General features: G+C 36.4%; 1 long non-coding RNA gene across 1 annotated transcript in view; it reads right to left on the bottom strand.

The window, feature by feature from the left end:
• Positions 1–12,374: 12,374 nt before the first annotated feature.
• LOC141380232 (uncharacterized) overlaps positions 12,375–21,522 on the bottom strand; it is a 28,554-nt gene continuing 19,406 nt past the window's right edge. The window contains exons 2-3 of the long non-coding RNA XR_012397906.1: positions 17,951–18,116; positions 12,375–17,432 (exon numbers count right to left, since the gene is read on the bottom strand). This is a non-coding gene — a long non-coding RNA (uncharacterized lncRNA). The remainder of the gene's footprint in view (positions 17,433–17,950; positions 18,117–21,522) is intronic.

The raw sequence follows: 21,522 nt of genomic DNA, 5'->3' as shown, positions 1-21,522 counted from the left end.
TGTATCTATCCATCCATATTTTATGTGTAGTTTGTGTCTATAATCTCAGTATTCCTAACAGTGTTTATAAGAGTATATGCATAACATTAACACTAAAATCTGATCGAACGGTTGTGTAAAAATATATGATTTTAATACTGGCATATGTTCAAGTTTAGTGCAAACAAATAATTCCATACATTTGTGTGTCTTTATCCAAAAAACTTGATAAAATGGGTTAAGGTAAGACCTTTGTTTTTAACCACGGCTTGCTGTTTTAAACACTTCAGGGCCGTTTTGTTTCATTCGCCTGACCTCCCTTTCAATAAAAACACACATTTTGATGCAACACGAGACAAGCCAAGCAAGAAAGTGAAATAAAAGGGAAGGATCTCATGCAGTCATGCTGTTCTTCAAAGGTGAGTCAGTGTATGGCAAGCTTGTTTACAATCAATCTATAAAAGTATTCATTAGCTACTAGAGATTATTCCTTTGTAACTAGTATATTTTAAAGACACTAGTGCTTATTCAGTAGATATATTTATTAGACATGCTCAAATGTATTATATACTACTCCTTATTAAGAGTGACACAGTGACTTAGTGGTTAACACTGTCGCCTCACAGCAGGAAGGTCGCTGGTTTGAGTCCCAGCTGGGTTAGTTGGCGTTTCTGTGTGGAGTTTATGTGGATGTTCTCCCCATGTTGGCGTGGGTTTCCTCCAAGTGCTCGGGTTTTCCCCACAGTCCAAACACATGTACTATAGGAGAATTGATTAACTAAATTGGCCGTAGTGTCCGAGTATGTGAATGAGAGTGTATGGGTGTTTCCCAGTCTTGGGTTGCAGCTGGAAAGGCATCCGTTGCGCAAAACATAAGCTGGAATAGTTGGTGGTTCATTCCATTGTGGTGACCCCAGATAATTAAAGGTACGAAGCTGAAAAGAAAATTAATGAATGAATTTTTTGTTTGTATTTTGAGTGTCTTCGTTTTGTTTGGCAAAACTAAACACACAAAACACACAAATACAAAAGGCAAAATAAAACACAACCAAACCAAATAAAGGCACTTAGAATACAAACAAAAAAAACGATAAAAATAAATAAAAACAGGACAAATGAACTATTTTTAAATTAAACCAAAGAGCTTAGAATGATCAAGAGGTGACACTCAAGAGAACATTCCATGGCAACATGCTTTGTTTTTGTTTTTATTTATTTAAAAAACTCATTAAAGCTGAGATACAACCTGAACGACGACAAGACAACACACTATCACAATCATCAGCACTATTAACAGTTTATTTTACAGACTTATAATATGCTGATGTTCTATTGGAATTTCCATTCCAAAATGGCTGCCGCACCATCTAGTGGCTGTTTCCCAAATCGCACTAGAGTGTCGCCTCTTGGTGATTCTATGCTCTTTGTAGAAACTGTCAATTATATCTGGATGCAGCCTTTTTGATGCAAGCTGAGATTGCATCATTCAGCGATGCAGTGTCAGCCACAATGCACTCAAATGGAGCGAGTGACATCACTGTGAGGGGTAGGGTTAGGGGTGGGGTTAGGTGAGCCCATTAAAAACCATTGGATGCAGCTCACTGTTAAAATGAACCCACTGTTAAAACATAACTCTAGTTTATCACACCTGAGCTCAATATCTCTAGCCACACCCATGTCACACCTGTCCACAATGAAAAATCATTTAAATAAGACCTGATTGGCAAAGAGAAGTAGTTAATGACATCAAGCTGAAAAGGGACTTGAGTTCTGGAGCAAGACAATCATCCAAAGCACAACAGCAAGTCCACCTCTGAATGGCTGTAGAAAAAATAAAGACTTTGGAGTGGCCTAATCAAAGTCCTGACCTGAATCCAATTAAGGGGCTGTTGCATGACCTTAAATCTTTGGTTAATGGTAAAAAAAAAAAAACTTTCAATGTGGATGAATTACAACAATTCTGGAAAGATGGGGAATTGAGGAACTAAATTGCCCATAGTGTATGAGTGTTTCCCAGTGATGGGTTGCGGCTGGATGGGCATCCAGTTGGCAATTCATTCCGCTGTTGCGACACCTGATGAATAAAAGGACTATTCACATTACATTACAGACTAATCACATTACATTTTAAGATGAAAAAAAGAACATAAGACAAAGAAGTATACGTATATGAAAAATAAATAACGAAATATGATATAGCTTAATGTGACGATTAAAATTCAAAAAGGTCATCATTTCATTAAATTAATATGAATTTTGATATTACTGTTAAATTTTGGATCAATGAGAAGCTAATTTTTATTTTATTAAATAATTTATAATTTAATTATATAATTGTATAATTTATTATATAATTTTTAAATATTATAATTTGTCTTTGTTAGTTTCTGTTCAATTATAGTGTTACATTTTTTAATTTAGCATTAAGATAAGCCCCCAAGATGAATTCCAAGAACTGCTTAACAGAAAAGACACTACTACTGTATCTAAAAAAAAAAAAAGAAAAGACACTAGAAGCCTGAAAACAGAAACTCGTCAAATAGATTGAAGGTTAAACCGGCTTGCCATAGACAGCATGTTTGTTTGGTGGCGCAGCTCCTCCTACAGGAACAGATGAAAACTGCAGCAGTTTCTTCCCGCTGTTTCTGAGCGATAGAAAAGCTGTGAATGCTGTTGTCAGCTCGTAATCACAATCTCACTAAGAAGCCTTACTCACGGTTTTATTCCAAAATGGAGCACAGATGCTCATTTTAGTGGAAAGGCTGATTTCAGACCATAACACAGAGACACAAACTGACTGTACAAACATTACAGGCCCTCAGATATGAAGAACATTTGAGGATCGTTTGAGGTACACATCCTCTGATCCATAAATATATATTCATTCATTTTCTGTTTAGATCAGTACCTTTATTATTCTGGGGTCACCACATCGAAATGACCAGCCAACTATTTCAGCATATGGCACAGTGAGTAGCACAATCACCTCATGGCAAGAAAGTCACTGGTTCGAGTCCCAGCTGGGTGTTTCTGTGTGGAATTTGCATGTTCTGTCTTATGTTGGTGTGGGTTTTCTCCAGGTGCTCTGATTTCCCCACAATCCAAATACATGCGCTATAGGGGAACTGATGAACTAAACTGACTGTAGTGAATGAGTGTGTATGGGTGTTTCCCAGTTCTGGGTTGTGGCTGGAAGGGCAGCCACTGTGTAAAACATATCCTGGATTAGTTGGTTCATTCCGCTGTGGTGACCCCTGATAATCTTTGTTTTGTTTGGCCAAAATATACACACAAAAAAAAACCCCACAATTACAAAACACAAAATAAAGCACAACCAAACCAAACAAATGCACTCAAAATACAAACAAAAACTATACAAATATATAAAAACAAGACAAATTAACTATTTTTAAATGAAACTGTAAACCCACTGTTAAAACATAACTCTAGTTTATCACACCTGAGCTCAATATCTCTAGCCACACCCATGTCACACCTGTCCACAATGAAAATTCACTTAAATCAGACCTGACTGATAAAGAGAAGTAGCTAATGACCTCAAGCTGAAGAGAACTTGAATTCTGGAGCAGGGAAATGATTCAAAGCACACCAGCAAGTCAATTTCTGAAAGGCTAAAGAAAAACTATATGAAGAACTTGTAATGGCCTAGTCAAAGTCCTGACCTGAATCCAATTGAAAGATTGTTGTTTGACCTTAAATAGTCAATTAATGGACGAAAACCCTCCATTGTTGATTAATTACAACAATTCTGCAAAGATGTTTGGCCCAAAAATTCCTCCACAACAGGGTGCGAATTATATATTGATGATCAGGGGTTCAAACTTTTTCAATAAGGTAATTTTTTGTAATATACGCTTCAGTGAAGCATATGTATGTATTTGTTTAAATTACATCTAATTTATTAATAAAACATATTTAAGTTTTCAGTGTTTTGTGGGATATTTTGTGTATTCTGTGCCTGACGGCTCCCCCTGCAGGTGCTTTGAGCTTTGGGTCATGACCGAAAGGACAAGATCTCAGATACAAGTGGCGGAAATAAGTTTACTTCAAAGGGTGGCAGGGCGCACTCCTATGGAGAGGGTGAGGAGCACTGACACCCGGGAGGAGCTTAGAGTAGAGCCGCTGCTCCTGCACATCGAGAGAAATCAGCTGAGGTGGCTCGGGCATCTGTTTCGGATGCCTCCTGGATGCCTATAGGGAGGTGTTCCAGGCTTGTCCCACTGGGAGAAGGCCTCTGGGAGGACCCAGGACACACTGGAGGGACTATGTCTCCCGGCTGGCCTAGGAACGCCTCGGGATCCCCCAGGAGGAGCTAGACGAAATGTCTGGGGAGAGGGAAGTCTGGGATTCTCTCCTATGACTGCTGCCCCCGCGACCCGGCCCTTGAAAAGCGGCAGAAAATGAATGAATGAATGAATGAATTTTGTGTATTCTGACCTACTGTATCCGATTAGCTACTTTTGAGGTTACTTTAAGTCAAACTATGCATCTAATTTGACTTTCCTTTTAGGCTATATGTGAAAACAAACAGCTATTTTGCAAGAAAACTTGTAAATAGTCCTGTAGTCTATCTGTACTTTAGATCTGCCTCTTAAATAAGGGTTTTTTTTGTTTTGTTTTTCTGGCAGACTGATTGGTGCGATTATGTATTCACAGTGGTATGAAGCATCCAGCCTGATCCCACGTGGAAACGTGAGTATTTTACGTTTTGCCAGTTTAGTGGCTAATTCGTACAAATTCATACGAGTTCAGTCGTACAAAAATGTACGATTTTAAAAAGGAGATGTGGCAACCAACCCCACCCCTAACACCAACCGTCATTGGGTGATGAGCAAATTGTACCAAATTGTACGAATTAGATTGTACGAATTCATACAAACTAGCCACTAAATCAAAAAGTTACGAATTGCCTTGAGATTGCGTTGGAACCATCATAGGGGTTGTCAAATGTATATTTATATTAATTAAATTTTTTATATCAACTATAAATATTTACATTATTATTTAAAATCTAAAGCAGCGCAAATTATTTCTTACTATTAAAGAACTGACCCCTAAACTAATTAATCACAGCGCAATATCTCTAGCCACGCTCATGCCTAATTACTGCCACACCTGTCCACGATGAAGAAATCACTTAAATAGGACCTGCCTGACAAAGTGAAGTACTGTTAGTGACCTCAAGCTGAAGAGAATGTGCGTTCTGGAGCAGGACAATCATCCAAATTACACCAGCAAGTCCACTTTTGAATGGCTGAAGGAAAAAGAAAAATGAAGACTTTGGAGTGGCCTAGTCAAAGTCCTGACCTGAATCCAATTGAGAGACTGTTGCATGACTTTAAATAGTCGGTTAATTGTCAAAAACCCTCCAATGTGGATGAATTACAACAATTCTGCAAAGATGTGTGGCCCAAAATTCCAGGCATATCGCAAGTTATTGAAAGCAACAAGAAAACAAGTTATTAGATTTAGGGGGAAACACTTTTTTCACACAGGGCTATTTTGGATTTAGTTTTCCCTTAAAATAATAAAAATGTGTTTATCTTTGACTAATAGTTAGATTAGTTTGATGATCTGACACCCTGGGGTTTCTAGTGATTTGTCATTTAATTGGCTGGCATGCTAGGAACCACTTCTTACACTGCATCCAAAATGGCCGACATACAAAAAAAGCACATTTTATGAGAAGGAGAGAGGTATGTAAAATTTAGCTTTTTAAATATTTTTTTAACTATTAATATTATAGTGGCGCAGTGGGTAGCACGTTCGCCTCACAGCAAGAAGGTTGCTGGGTCGCTGGTTCGAGCCTCGGCTCAGTTGGCGTTTCTGTGTGGAGTTTGCATGTTCTCCCTGCATTCGCGTGGGTTTCCTCCGGGTGCTCCGGTTTCCCCCACAGTCCAAAGACATGCGGTACAGGTGAATTGGGTAGGCTAAATTGTCCGTAGTGTGTGTGTGTGAATGACTGTGTGTGGATGTTTCCCAGAGATAGGTTGCGGCTGGAAGGGCATCCGCTGCGTAAAAACTTGCTGGATAAGTTGGCGGTTCATTCTGCTGTGGCGACCCCGGATTAATAAAGGGACTAAGCCAACAAGAAAATTAATGAATGAATGAATGAATGTATTATTATTACATACAGTTGACGTCAGAATTATTAGCCACACTTTTTTTCTCTTTTTTTTTAATATTTCCCAAATGATGTTTAGCAGAACAAGGAAATTTTCACAGTATGTCTGATCATGTTTTTTCTTCTGGAGAAAGTCTTATTTGTTTTATTTCGGGTTGAAAAAAAAGCAGTTTTTAATTTTATGAACACCATTTTAAGGACAAAATTATTAGTGCCTTTAAGCAAATTTTTAGTCTACAGAACATTCATTCATTCATTCATTTTCTTTTCATGTCTTTCTCCCCTGCGTGTGTGTTTGTTTTGCCTCGGTGAAAATTAGCACGTGCCCAAATGGACACTCCCATTTTTATTCAAATCCTTCCCCTTTTCCGTCCCCCTACACTCCCACCTAAAAAGAGCTAGACACACCCACTTTCCTAATTTTTCCAAACTAGAGGTGTAAAAACACGCTGCTGAAACAGGGGGGTTTCATGGCCCTTTAAGGTGCTATAATGTGTATAATAACCCTCCGAATTCTCTTTATTGCTGGATATTTCATACTGTACTATCAGGCCTGTAGAAAACGTCTGTGGATGTTGAAAAGATCTAAACTCACAGCCATTCAACGGTGACAATAAACGCTCCAATAAAGCACAACCTTGATTCACTGATGCCCGGAAAGCATTCGAGCTTTGTCAGGTCGAATCGGCCTCGTAAACATTCGTGACAAGCGACACTCTCATGAGGTCAATGGCATCTTTTTATTGCTTTGTTAAGTTTAATGTTTGCATTGTAAAGCTGGAAACATCTAATAAAATCTGGGCGCAGACAGAGAACTGCCCTTCTCAACCTTGTGTGTGGCACAGAGACCTGTTACAGAGCTGCGTTTCCTCTACAATTGGTTTTCAGTGAATCAGAATCACTGCTTACAGCGTTCATAAAATGCTATATAATAGTGATATTAACAAACCGTCTCTGTGTATTGTTGAAATTTCTATATTATCCATTTATGCGATGCAATTGATGTAAAATCACTATGTATGTCCTAGTTTTGTTTGTCTAGGAGACTTTGTATACGAGTTAAAGACAACCATGAGAACAAGAGATGGTTTATAATTATGTTAACAGGAGAAGATGCTGCTAAAATATTATTTTACTGTTGTGTTTTTGATACATCACATGTGTAAAAGAAAATCTATAGATTAAAAAAATAAAAAAAAATATTTAAAAAAACGGATGAAACAAAACAAATACAAACAAACTGAAAGACAAAATCAAAAGAAAGACAAAACACAAAGGCACTCAATATACAGAAAAAAAATGTGCATACAAAAAACTGTGATTAAAACAGTAAATAAAACATCACAGAAAAAAAAATAGCAAATCACAAAAAGCAAACACCAAAACACTTAACCAAAAAAAAAAAAAAACATAAAAACAACAACCAAAAACATTGCAAAACAAAAAACAACAACAAAATTACTCTGGTCAAAAATTTGGGGTCAGTCTGATTTTTAAATGTCTTAAAATAGAGGTTAGGGTTGGGTTATTTAGTCAAAAATGCAGTACAGATAGTGAAATGTTATTGCACTATAAAATAACTGTTCAAAAGTAGTTTATAATTTAATTTAATCATTTATTCCAGTGATTTCAGGATGTATTTTCAGCTCCAGTCTTCAGTCACATGATCCTTCAGAAATCACTCTAATATTAATTATTATTATTGTTATTATTATTATTAGTAGTAGTAGTAATATTAATAATAATAATAATAATAATAATATGATTATTATAATGGTAGTAATAATAATAAAAGCAATAACGACTGGTTAATAATTTGATGTGAAACTACATACAGTAAGAAAGCAGTTTTTTTTTTTTTTTAAATATTTAATAATATTTTATTTTTACATTTAATAAATGCGGCCTTGATGAACAGAATAATTTTCTTTTAAAAAAAAACATGGAAAAAACTGACCCCAAACCTTTAACCTTTAACCGCCAGTGTATGATAAAGCCCCTGTTTATTTTTAATTTTTTCTTTATTAAATATTTCCCAAATGATAAACAGATTCAGGAAATTTTTCCAGTGTGTCTGATAATATTTTTTCTTCAGGAGAAAGTCTTATTTGTTTAATTTTTGCCTAGAATAAAAGCAGTTTTAATTGTTTTAAACTTATTTTAGGTAAAAATAATTAGCCACTTTAAGCTATATATTTTTTGATAGAAAACATGAACAAAACAAATGAATTATTTAATTGAATATTTTTTTTTTCTTGAACAAAAATAAGTCAAAATATAAACCTAACATCAAAACATGAAACAGAAGACAAATACACACAATCCAAAATAATAACAACAACAACAACAATAAAAAAAAATATATATATCAAAAACAAGACAAACAAGTTTAACACAAAACCTCTAAAAACTAAATCAAAATCAAGATAAAAAAACATAAAAACCACACAAGACAAAAATACAACCAAAACAAAAAACAATTTACAAAAAATAAACAACTCAAAAACGAGACAAAACAATAACAGAAGAAAGCAAGATGTAAAACACACATGCTAAACAAAAACAAGGCAAAAGATAAAAAACCAAAGACAAGACAAATCAAACAAAACAATTTAACATAAACCACAAACACAAAAACTAAATAAAACACAAAACAACCAAAGTGAACAAAACCCTGAAGTAAGATACAAAAAAATAGAGAACACTAAACAAAACACAAGACAAAAACTAAAAATGATACAAAAAACAAACAGGACACTAAAACAAGACAAAAAGCAAGGAACAAACACCAACACAAACAAAAACAACGTAAATCCAAACAACCAAAAACAACACAAACGCAAGGAAACAGCATAATAAAATGAAAACACAAACAAAACGACAAATAATAGCAACCAAATAGAAAATAAAATTGAAACAAAACACAATGTTTATTTATGGTTTCAATGTAAACAATTTAGATGATGTAGATACAAATAAATACATTAAAACAGAAGAAGAAGGCTTTTAGAAATCACAATTTTGGTTTATTTTGGTTTAAAGAACATTTCCGTGATCATAGTTTATTTTTTAAATCCTTTTCTTGGTTTTTGGAATTGCTCTAGCTGAGAGAGGATTGAGTAACACACATCTCTTTTTTAAAAATGCGATATAAAGGTCAGTTCGTCCAGCAGAAGGATTTGTCTCCAAAATGTCCATTCGGAGGACGGATGACTCCCAGATTCCGAAGCACTGGACCATGAGGACACACTGAAGACCTCAGCCCTCCGCGAATTAACTATTTAACACCTCAGATTAAGAAAACGGTGAATTATTGAAGCACCGAGCGCAGCAGAGCCACGCTGCGCTGCAAAAGAGCCGAATGCCTTGAGAAATGAAGCAGCTCTAGTCTAATATGTGACGTGCAATAAATTAAATACAACCAGCTATCAAAATAACCAGAAATCACTTACAGCATATTACAAAGAGCGACTTTTAATGTAACAGCTCAAGGCAAGGACATGCAGAGCAACGCTTTTCACTTCTCAACAGAAGATTCTACACAGGACACATGATGAGGTGATGAAATAAAGATGGGAAAATTGGTAACTGAACAAAATTTCACATGATGTGTAATGGCTCTGGAAATAAAAATGAAGCAATGTGCATTTACTGTAAAAATCTAAATATTCATCTGGGGTCGCCACAGTGGAATGAACCGCCAACTTATCCAGCATATGTTTTACGCAGCGGATGCCCTTCCAGCTAGAGATCCGTGTGGGACTAAATTTTGAATCCTGCTCCCGCCAGGTTTTAGCCCGAACCCGACCGCTCCCCCTTATATTTAGCATTTGTTGTCTCGCTGCCCGATCCACCCCGTTTTCTACCCACCGCGCCCGTTCCCGCTAACGGACGGGGGGAGGGAACAAAACAGAAAACCACCCAGCTATACAGAGCCCAGACAACCACAACTTGTCTGAATAAACACACACATTTTCTTTTTTAAATATTTCCAAAATTATGTTAAACAGATTCAGGAAATTTTTCCAGTGTGTCTGATAATATTTTTTCTTCTGGAGAAAGTCTTTATTTGTTTCATTTTTGCTAGAATAAAAGCAGTTTTTAATTGTTTTAAGCCTATTTTAAGGTCAAAATAATTAGCCCCTCTAAGCTGTATATTTTTTGATAGAAAACATGAACAAAACAAATGAATTATTTAATTGAATTTTTTTTTCTTGAACAAAAAAGGTCAAAATATAAACCTAACATCAAAACATGAAACAAAAACAAATACAAACAGTCCAAAGTAATAATAACAACAACAACAACAACAAATAAATAATATATTAAAAACAACACAAACAGTTTGACACAAAACCTCTAAAAACTAAATCAAAATCAAGATAAAACAAAAAAAAATAATCTTAAAAACCACACAAGACAAAAATACAACCAAAAAAAAAAAAAAAAACTATTTACAAAAAAAAACTCAAAAACAAGACAAAACAATAACATAAGAAAGCAAAATGTAAAACACACATGCTAAACAAAAACAATGCAAAAGATAAAAAAAACAAAGACAAGACAAATCAAACAAAACAAATTGACATAAACCACAAACACAAAAACTAAATAAAACACAAAACAACCAAAGCGAACAAAAATACAAAGTAAGATACAAAAAAATAGAGAACACTATAAACAAAACACAAGACAAAAACTAAAAAAAACAAAAAACAAACAGGACACTAAAACAAGACAAAAGGCTTGACCACACACACATAGACAGCAACAAACAAGCTAAACGCAGCATCACGCTGTCTCATTCACACACATACATACGCATGCTCGCTCGCTCGGGAGTCAGGAGCGATATTCTTAAACCCCCCACTTCCATCCAAAATTAAACCAGTTACCGACCGCTGCCACACTTTATTCGGAAATCTATTCCCGCGCCGCAATAAATCTGGTCGGGTCCCGCGGCTCCTGCGGTACAGCTGCGGGAATGAAGACCTCTAGTTGGATGCTTGACCATTTCATCTTATCCAATATCCATTGGGGTTCTATGGCAAATAGACCTGTCAGACGAACACCGCTCACTTTAATGCTAATTTTGTCGAATAACTGTGCTTATCACTGGGTGACAAGCGGTTATAATGCGCTGAAAGCATTATGTAAATAATATATCTAATATGTAATCAATATAACTTATCCATAAGACAACAACAAACTCTGAACTGCATCGGTTTTCATTCTCCCACTGTAAATGATATCGCTCCCGTTTTTTTCTGCCACCTTGCTGCGCGCGCATCCTGAATGTTTACAAACACGGTAATTCGTCTATTGGCTGTCACTCAAGATAGTCGCTCTTCATTCTTATAAAGCATTCTCAACTTTGTCGCATCGCTCGAAACACCCACCTGATCGCCAATGGTTGCTGTCTCTCACGTAGTCGGAGGTCGCCGGAGGTCTATGTGATATGAACGGTCGCTTGTTGCTTTGCTGCTGTTAGTCGCTCATAGTGTGAATGAGGCTTAACTACTGTATTTTAGCATAGCTATAATGTTAAAAATTGTGCTATAAGTTGTGTTAGCCACATTTTAATGATACTAAGCTAGCTCGTGAAAGCTAAACAATACTAGCATTGACTTAAAATACTAGAAATTCTATAAATAATGCTACAACCGTTAAGAATGTGCTAATTTGTGCAAAGAGCATTAAATCATGACACAATATTGTGAAATAAAATTGACTTTTTTCTTTTTTTTTTTACTTTTTAATGTAAAATAAGTTTCATTAAATAGCATTTATACCAAAGCATAAAGAAATTGTATGCTAGCATCTAGATCCATAACTATATGCTTCAATAACAAACATTAGCATTGTACCTTACAACATGCTAAATCATGATAGTAAAACATTATTCATAAATTTTCTTTTCAGCTTAGTCCCTTTATTATTCAGGGGTCGCCACAGCGGATTGAACTGCCAACTTATCCAGCATATGTTTTACACAGCAGAGGCCCTTCCAGCTGCAACCCATCACTGGGAAATATTCATACACGCTCATTCCCACACATACACTACGGACAATTTAGCCAACCCAATTCACCTGAAACACATATCTTTGGACTCTTGGGGGAACCAAAAAAAAAATGTTAGCGATAGGATAAAACATGCTAACAACATATTTTAATCATTAAAATTGCTTTAGATTCTGAACTGAAAACATTCAGAATCATTTTTAAACGTTCTTAAGCCATACATTTTCTGACATTTTTATTCTAATATCTAGTTTATGGTTTCATGTAACATAATACAGTAAACTATTAAAAAGAACATGTAAAAAAAAAAAATAAAATTTCAATTCAGTTTTCATTTATGTGATGACCTATGTTAAAAAACATTTTAAAAAAAACACAAATTTAAGCTGCAGTCACACTGCACTTTTCATTGCATATACTTCCATTGATACAAAGGCGAATGCTTGAAAACGCAAGCTCGTGCAACAAGTTTCACAGTTCTCTGCATTGCAAAGTTCAAGCTTGGTTAACTCTGACCTGTGAAATCTCATCACATGATTGCATGAGACCAATCAAGGATCAAAGCATGACCTCGCTGGACAGAAATGTAAAAGATGGAGCGATCGCTCGCTTTTTTAACGTCTAATCTGGTTTAATCCCGCCCCTTTTCGCAGCGCTGTACGACAGGAATTTCGCAAGCTCAAACTCTAGTGTGACCACGACAATAGAATTTATAGGTTTTAATGGTAGCTTAGATCCCACGAACTAACAATAAACGTTATACTTCTACATTCAACATGTAGCAATGCATTATTAATATCAAAAGTAAAATAAAATAATCCGTAATATTATTAAATGACCTTAGCTAATAAGAAATAAAAGTGAGGAGTGAAAAAAAAATTCACAAAAAATAATAATAATACATAGTGTTACAAATATAAAGCAAAATTTTTGCTAATGTCAGGTAAACATCTATACACACGCATTCACACACACACACACACACACACTACAAATAGTTTTGTTAACCCAATTCCCCTATAGCGCATGTGTTTGGAAACCGGAGCACCCAGAGGAAACCCACACCAAAATGAGCAAACTCCACACAGAAATGCCAACTGGTCCAGCCAGGAGTCAAACCAGCGACCTTCTTGCTGTGAGGTGACAGTGCTAAGCACTGTGCCATCATGCTGTTAAAAAGTCACCAAACTTCAAGATTAAAAAAATAAAACTTGTTTAAGTTATATGTTCTGGAGTTAAAATGGTGCCTGGGTCATTTTTGAAGCCATACATAGGGCTGAATATGAAAGCGAAACAGTTGTATTGTGTTATCTGTATTCATCATTTGTTGTCAGTGATGCTACCAGAGCAAATCTGCATCTCACCGGTTGAAGATTCAAATAAAATCTCTGACTTTCTCTTCATGCCCAGAGCAGACGGATAAAAAGGGGTGAACGTACAGGTGTGGATTCGATATGAAATATTATTGTGTTGCCAAAAATGTGTTTTGCAGCAAAGATGAAGCTGATTTTGCACATCAATGCCCCTGCATTATGAGGCAGACACAAATCATATCTGAGCTGTCTGTATTTGACAGGAGAAAGGCCAAAAATGGTTCCATCTATTTGTGTGGTGGCAACAGTGAACATTTCATTTTCCCACAAAAGACACAAATCTTTTTTTCTTGTCCCTTAGCTCTATACGTTGCCATGCATATGAAGCTTTACACTGTTCTTTTAGTTCAGGCAAAAATATTTTTTCAAATCAGGTTACAATGATTCAGGTATCAATATTTTTACAAACAAAAAAGTAGATAGATAGATAGATAGATAGATAGATAGATAGATAGATAGATAGATAGATAGATAGATAGATAGATGATAGATAGATAGATAGATAGATAGATAGATAGATAGATAGATAGATAGATAGATAGATAGATAGATAGATAGATAGATAGATAGATAGATTTGAAAAGCCCAAAAAATAACAAAAAGGAAAGCATAAATAAAAGTGAAAAAAGTGAAGTAAAAAATGACATATGCAAACAAAAACTAAACAAAAATAAAGCCCAAAAAGAAAAAAATTTTCAAAGCAAAAACACTCAAAAAAAAAAACACAAATGCTTAATTTAAAAGGAAGAGAAAGTGAAAAATTTTACGTAAAAAAAGGCTTTAAAATTTTAAACAAAAAGAACAATAAAAGAAAAAAATCTGAAGTGTCACAATGACCGGCAATCTAATCCTGGCAGATCACTGGTAAACACACAGATCGCATAAAACCACAAATCTGCCATTATACGGACTACAAGATCCAGCCATGCACTGCACACACACACCCGTTCCCAATCCAGGCTGATTGCTAACTCGCACAGCTGAAACTGCTTGAAGACTGAATAGATGGACTTCAAATGCAGCGCACACACATACACACACACACACCTCTTTGCTGAGTCTTGTTATACTGATTGTGAACATTACGATGCTGTTTTCCTTGCTTTGCCATGAGTTTAACCCTTGCTTTGCTTTGTTTCACATTTTCTGCTGCCTGCCTGTACTGACCACTTGCCTGTTATTTGACTATGACTCTGGATTTCTGAAGCCACTCTCTTCAAAAAACGAAAGTTGCATCCTCTGTCTGGCAATATTTCGCCTTTTAATCGAATGAAAAATTAATTTAGATGAGCCAATATTCAAAAATTGCAGTAAAGTAACGTGTGGCCACACATCGAATCTGAGGTAGCTTGTAGTCTTTAGACTTTTACATAATTTTCTATTACTTAAAATTTCTTTTAGTTTTTATTTATAGTTTACAAATAATATGAGTGCTAGCTTATTTAGCTATGATCACTCTTTAAAGATCGGTTCATTCTTCAGTAGCTTTTATATTCGTTAATAATGTATTTTATGAACGGATTGTTTATAAGGACCAATCTATTAATATATAATACATGAGGCTAAGTAATACATTAAGACATTGAAGTCAGGTAGGACAACAAATCATATCCATGTAGTGATTTACTGTTGAGTTGTATTGGTGCGTGGTATCGGCCTTTCATGTACGATATGAGTACGAGTATTTTTTATTAAAAGTATTGACCCGATACTGGTACCGGTGCATGTAGACCATTGATTGCCTGACCATTCTTATAACAAACCATTTGGATCAGCACCCCTGCTGTCAGCGTCCACTTCACATGACATAAACAAAGCAAAAACAAAACTCTAATTAACAAAGGGTAAGCAAATCAAAAGACACACAACAACAACAAAGCAACTATTATTGTGATCACACTACAGTTTGAGCTTGCAAATTTCTGTGGTACAGTGCTGTGAGAAGGGGTGGGATTAAACAAGATGATTAGACATTAGTTCATGTTTTATGTTTCTGTACAGAGAGATCATGTTTTTGTCAGCCGTCAGCTAGCTCTCTGCAACTCTCACATGGTCGCCCACTGAAGCTAAGCAGGACTGTGCCCGGTCAGTACCTGGATGGGAGACCACATGGGAAAGCTAGGTTGCTGCCGGAAGTGGTGTTAAGTGAGGCCAGCAGGGGGCGCCCAACCTGCGGTCTGTGTGGGTCCTAATGCCCCAGTATAGTGATGGGGACGCTATACTGCTCAGTGAGCGCCGTCTTTCGGATGAGACGTTAAACCGAGGTCCCGACTCTCTGTGGTGGTAAAACTCCCAGGATGTCCTTCGAAAAGAGTAGGGGTTTAACCCCAGCATCCTGGCCAAAACTGCCCACTGGCCTTTGTCTATCATGGTCTCCTAACCATCCCCATATTCCAATTGGCTTCATCGCTGTCTCCTCTCCACCAATCAGCTGGTGTGTGGTGTGCGGTCTGGCGCAAAATGGCTGCCATCCCGTCATCCAGGTGGATGCTGCACACTGGTGGTGGATGAGGAGATCCCCCCATTGTGTGTAAAGCACTTTGAGTGCCCAGAAAAGCGCTATATAAATGTAAGGAATTATTATTTTATTATTATGTTTTGATCTTCGATTGACCTCTTGCAGTCACATAATGCGATTTTGCAGGTCAAAGTTCAACAAGCTTGAACTTTCAAAAGCAACGAAATGCGAAACTTGTTGCACGAGCTTGCGTTTCTGATCTGATGAATTCGCGTGAGTATGAATGAAAGTCTATTGGGAGAAAAGTGCAGCGTAGCCGCAGCTCAGCAAGACTAAAAGCAAAATACAATTACATGAGTACAAAAACCAAAGCAAATCAAAGAGAAAAAATCAATTAAAACAAAAATACAACAAAAAATGTGCATGTGCGTGAAAGGAATATATAAAATATTACATAAACCTTTTGGACATGATAAATAAAGACCAAAGCATCGCCAACTACTGGCCTGACACAAATAATACAGCAATCTGGTCATTTTTAGATGAACAGCATTTGAAAACATTAATTTTTCTTCTGCTTAGTCCCTTTATTAATCAGAGGTTTCCACAACGAAATGAACCGCCATCTTATCCAGCATTTGTTTTACACAGCGGATGACCTTCTAGGATGATCTTCTCTGCCTCTTTGAGGCCTACTTGCTCTCTTTGTCTCTGCCTCCCTTTGTCTCTCCTACCTCTGGTAACTTTATTTCTTACTTTAAAGCTTTTATATGCTTTATCATTTCATTATTTGCCACTTTAAACAGTTATTTGTAAATAATGCAGTTCTAACCATAGCAAGTTATCGTCTTAAAATCATTTCGTTATCAAGTATTTGCGAATTACTTTTGATTTAACACCAATACTTAATTGCTTCATATTTCAATACAATACAATCACATAATAACAACGCTCTCCCACATTTTAAGCTCTTAATACTGCCTCTATTTCCGTTTTTTGGTATACGATTGCAGAAGAATGGTTTGACTAGAATGTACAGTTTTTTAACCATCAATACTCATAACTTTTTAGTCACTCGGCAGAGCTACATTTCGATCAGCTGTGCTTAAAACCCATTCTTACAGGTAAGCCAAATTGGTGTAGTGTATGTGTGTTTCCCAGTACTGGGTTGTGGCTGAAGGGCATCCACTGCGTAAAACATATGCCACTATATAGTTTGTGTTTCTTTTTTTTTTTTGACAAATCAAGGACTAAGCTGAAGGAAAATGAATGAATGATAGCACAGTAAACACTAACGTGTGAAAAGATCCGCCCTCAGAGCACAATAATTAAGATGTTTGTCATCAGCTTGTGATTGCGTCTGGATATATGGAGCGCTTAACTGAAGAAAAGCAGCTTTAGGGGAGCATTCTTTAGCCACCTGCACCGCCGCTGAATATATTGTCGGAGAACATCTGTGTGCGTCGAAAAAAAAAAAAAAACAGAAATAAAAATAATGAGGGAGATTATCTTTCCATTCAAACCCCTACTTTGCTAAAGAGAGTTCATAATTACACTGTCAGGGCGCAGGCCTTCATGTGCTGTTTATAATTCAGAAATGCTTATAGATGTATATCCAGCACGGCCTGTTTCAGGCCTTAGCGGATTTAAAATCGAGAAATAATGCAGCACAAGAGTGCTTTTAATTGCCTATATGAAAGGGCTTATCACACACTAAAAAGCAGCCATAGCTCATAAGCACACACACAGATATGCATACAAACAAGCATGTATGAATATAGATCAAACCTGGCAACCCACAGCAACATTAATACCACTAATTAGACAGTGCTTTTCAAAAGGCTGAGAGTAGCGTTTCAGGTCTTGGGGTTTAATTATGATCTTGAAGCATACGTGTGTGTGTGTTTTTGCCAGAGTTGAACTATTCGTCTCAAATGAAGTGGAATATTCTCCCCGAGTGCTATGCATTTACCTATCTGCTTTTGTAGGTCTTCACAGCGGGGCATTCTTCCATTACGCTAATGAGTGAGGAAATGAATCGCTTCGAAACAGCCCTCGCTGCCCCAGGTGAAAGCTAGTCTTCCTGTACGAGCGGAGAAGATCACTGGGCCCCGTGGCGCTGCATCCCGCATTGTTTCCTAAAAAGGGAACATTGGGTCTAATGATTGCGCATTGAAGAACCTTCAGCCGACTCTGTAAAACATGCATTGAAATATTGACCCCACAAATCAGCGTTTCCTGTGACAATTGGAGCATCCTGCTCAGACGATAACCACATTAGTACACTGTAAAAAATAAAGTCTGGTAATGAACAGTTTCTGTATTTTAAGCGTTTTAACCATTTATTTATTGTTGTGAATTGCATTATGGGATGTTGATCTCTGCTCTGTTGAAAACTCAACTCTACAGTTTAACAAAGTGACTTTTAATGACATTTTAGTAATATTATAATGTATAAGAAATAGAGAAATAAGTGTGTAAAATAACATTAGATGCACTGGCAGTTTATTAAAATGTTTTTGTAACGTAATATACAACACCATCATAGACAATATAGCGCTTTAAACTATAAAAATGTTAGCGAAAGTCACTTTTTCCAATTTGAGTTGTTAGAAGAAAGATCAAGTTCATATAATGCAGGTCAGAAGCATAAATAAACTGGAAAAAAATCAAAACATGAATCAAAAAGTAAGTAAAAACTGGTAATTTATGGATATTTTTGACAGTGCAAAAGCGCTCATTTTCAGTTTATTTTGACCCAAGAAATGGAGGAAAAGCTAATGAAGGTTTGACAGGAGCACCTGTGTCTGTTTAGCGTTTCATACAGAAAGTTAAAAAAGAAAGTTGAGGAGAAATTGCTAATTCCCTTCAAACCCAGATGAGCAAATATGTACATTTTCTATCCCATTAAAGGCTTCTTCCTCGTTATGTAGTTAATAACTAAAGATATACGATGTGTTTTTGGCTGTAAGACGTAGTTTGGGCGAAGCTGACAGCGATTCCCCCTATAAAGTCATGCAATGTGAAAGCCCATGTCACCTATTCATCTTGCAATGTAAACAAAGCAGCAACAAAACACTAGGGGTTCGATCTAAGATGATTTGGCAGATCCTGGATCTTTTAATCATGATAATCTCTCGCTAATTTGGTTCTTTAAACAAGTTCGCGAATCAGATTAGAATGTCTGGATGAGCTGATCTGAGATCGCTGCGTGTGTTGTGAAGGACTGATCTATCGATCCTCGAAATCATGATCAGCAATGCAACGATTGGCTGACGGCACAGCAGCGTAATGACATCATCTGATTAATATTCAATTATCCATGTGAGCAAAATTACATCAAATTAGCAGTAAACGGCTTGTTAAATATGATACCTTCCACATTTGTTGTGAGCTGCAGGCTTTACACTTTCATGTGTCAAGAGTATTCATCGTGTATTTCCATGCAAATCAATGTATTTAGTTCCACATTTAAAAAATATTTTCTTTATTATAGTAGCCGTTTTTTAATCGGTGTAAAGAATAACTGGTTGTTTACAAAAGTATTTTCTTATTGGTAAAGGCGTCTGCAACTTTTGTGAAGCATCAAATCACTGGCATATTAACTATCAAAACATGTTTATGACTGCTGAAATGTATTATTGCTTTAAAAAATAAAGTCACATATTGTGCATTTCTATTATACACAATTTGTACTAAAGCGATCTAAAAAGTTCATATCAATAAGTTTTCTCTTTGCACCACCCGGTGGCAGTCTTTGTACTTTCATTTCAAGGGTGCAGATTGCATAAGTTTTATTAATATGTATAACTTTATTTTATTAATACCTATAACTTTTTATATAGTTTAAAAATATGTACCATTTTCCCAAGTGTATATAACTACTACTGTAAGAAAATATCAGAATTTAGAACTCAGAATTCAAAACTTTCTGTATTATCTTTGCTTGAACTGAGCCGATCTAATCCTGTTTATATGAATTGAACCTGCTTCCGATCAGGTTTGACCTAGCAGAACTGTTGCTATGACAACTCTCATATCAGCTTTGAGGAACGAAACGATCCTGGATCGTGTCAAATCGTCACTAACTAAATCCAGCTAACTGAGTAATCCACGTATGAAGAACGGACCCTAGGTCAGATAGTCATGCAGTGTGAAAACATCCGTGACACGACTACTTTGAAAATCATGCAGTCGAAACTCGCCATTACCAACACCGAACAACAGTTCATCAAACTGTGCTCGGCTCAGTCAGAAGCACCACTGAAAGCCTCCATCCTTCAGGTACAGTTTCTGGAGGAGTGGATAAACTCAGAGAGAAAGTGCACCTCTGAATGGATCTAGTGGACTCAGACACGGCTCCAAACGAATTGAAGCGGTTTATCAGCCTTCCTATAGCGCATAAGCACAGTTATTCTTTCAATATATATATATATATATATATATATATATATATATATATATATATATATATATATATATATATATATATATACATATATATATATATATATATATATATATATATATATATTGCTGAAAGACTGAAATAGCAATGTTAATACTGCAATGCCAGTTTCTTCCAATATCTTGCAGACTTAGTTTTCAGTTTTGCAAGTTTTTTTTCATAACAGTATTCCACATCAGCAACCACTCACCGACCCCATATATCTTTGCTAGCTCCCACAAAAGATGAAAATTCCCTGACCACCACCCACATACCCATGTCAGTGAGAGAGAAACATTACAGAAACAACAAGCACCTCACTAACAACTGAATATAAACATCCCCACAACCACCCACAGAAATTGATTATAAACACTGTGTCAACCACCACAACTAAATAGTAACTCCCTGACAACCACTAACACTATTACAAAGAAACCACCCACAAATCACCAGCAAGCAACAATCTGCATAGAAACTCCCTAGCAACCAACCACACTCTCATATACCAGTCATTCACAAACACTCATCGACTAGTAACCACATATGCCACATCCTGGCAACGGTACAACAGCACCACTTAGCAACTCCCTGGCAACCAAATATCAGTCAGAAACACCAACTACTAATCACATAAACCCACACCTCATAGCGACTCCCTAGAAACCAATCCCTTACTCTTATATCTATCAGATGCTAACATTCTGACAACCACTCACTAGCGTCCGAATTTACACATTCTGGCGACCTCCCAACAACCCCACAGAATCTCCCTGGCAAACACCCACACTACCATATATCAGATACAAACACTCTGAAAACCACCCACTGGCAATTGGATTTAAACACCCTGGCAACCACCCACAAGCCCATAGCAACCACAAGCCATAGTAACTTCCCACAACCTCCAGTGAATGTGCGCAAAGTCTTGCATGGTCAAACACAGCTAACGTTTTCCTATGTAAATCTAAGTTTCCAATAGCATTCGAGGTTATGCAAGAATCTAGTTATCAGTGTGTGGGATGCTTTCTCTACAGAAACAGGCCTACTGTTGTTCAGGAAATAAAAGAATACATAAATGATAGTTATTGTCGAGT

Source organism: Danio rerio, chromosome 22 (assembly GCF_049306965.1).
Source record: "Danio rerio strain Tuebingen ecotype United States chromosome 22, GRCz12tu, whole genome shotgun sequence".
Classification (NCBI taxonomy): Eukaryota; Metazoa; Chordata; class Actinopteri; order Cypriniformes; family Danionidae; genus Danio; species Danio rerio.
This window is presented reverse-complemented; position numbering and strand designations above follow the sequence as displayed.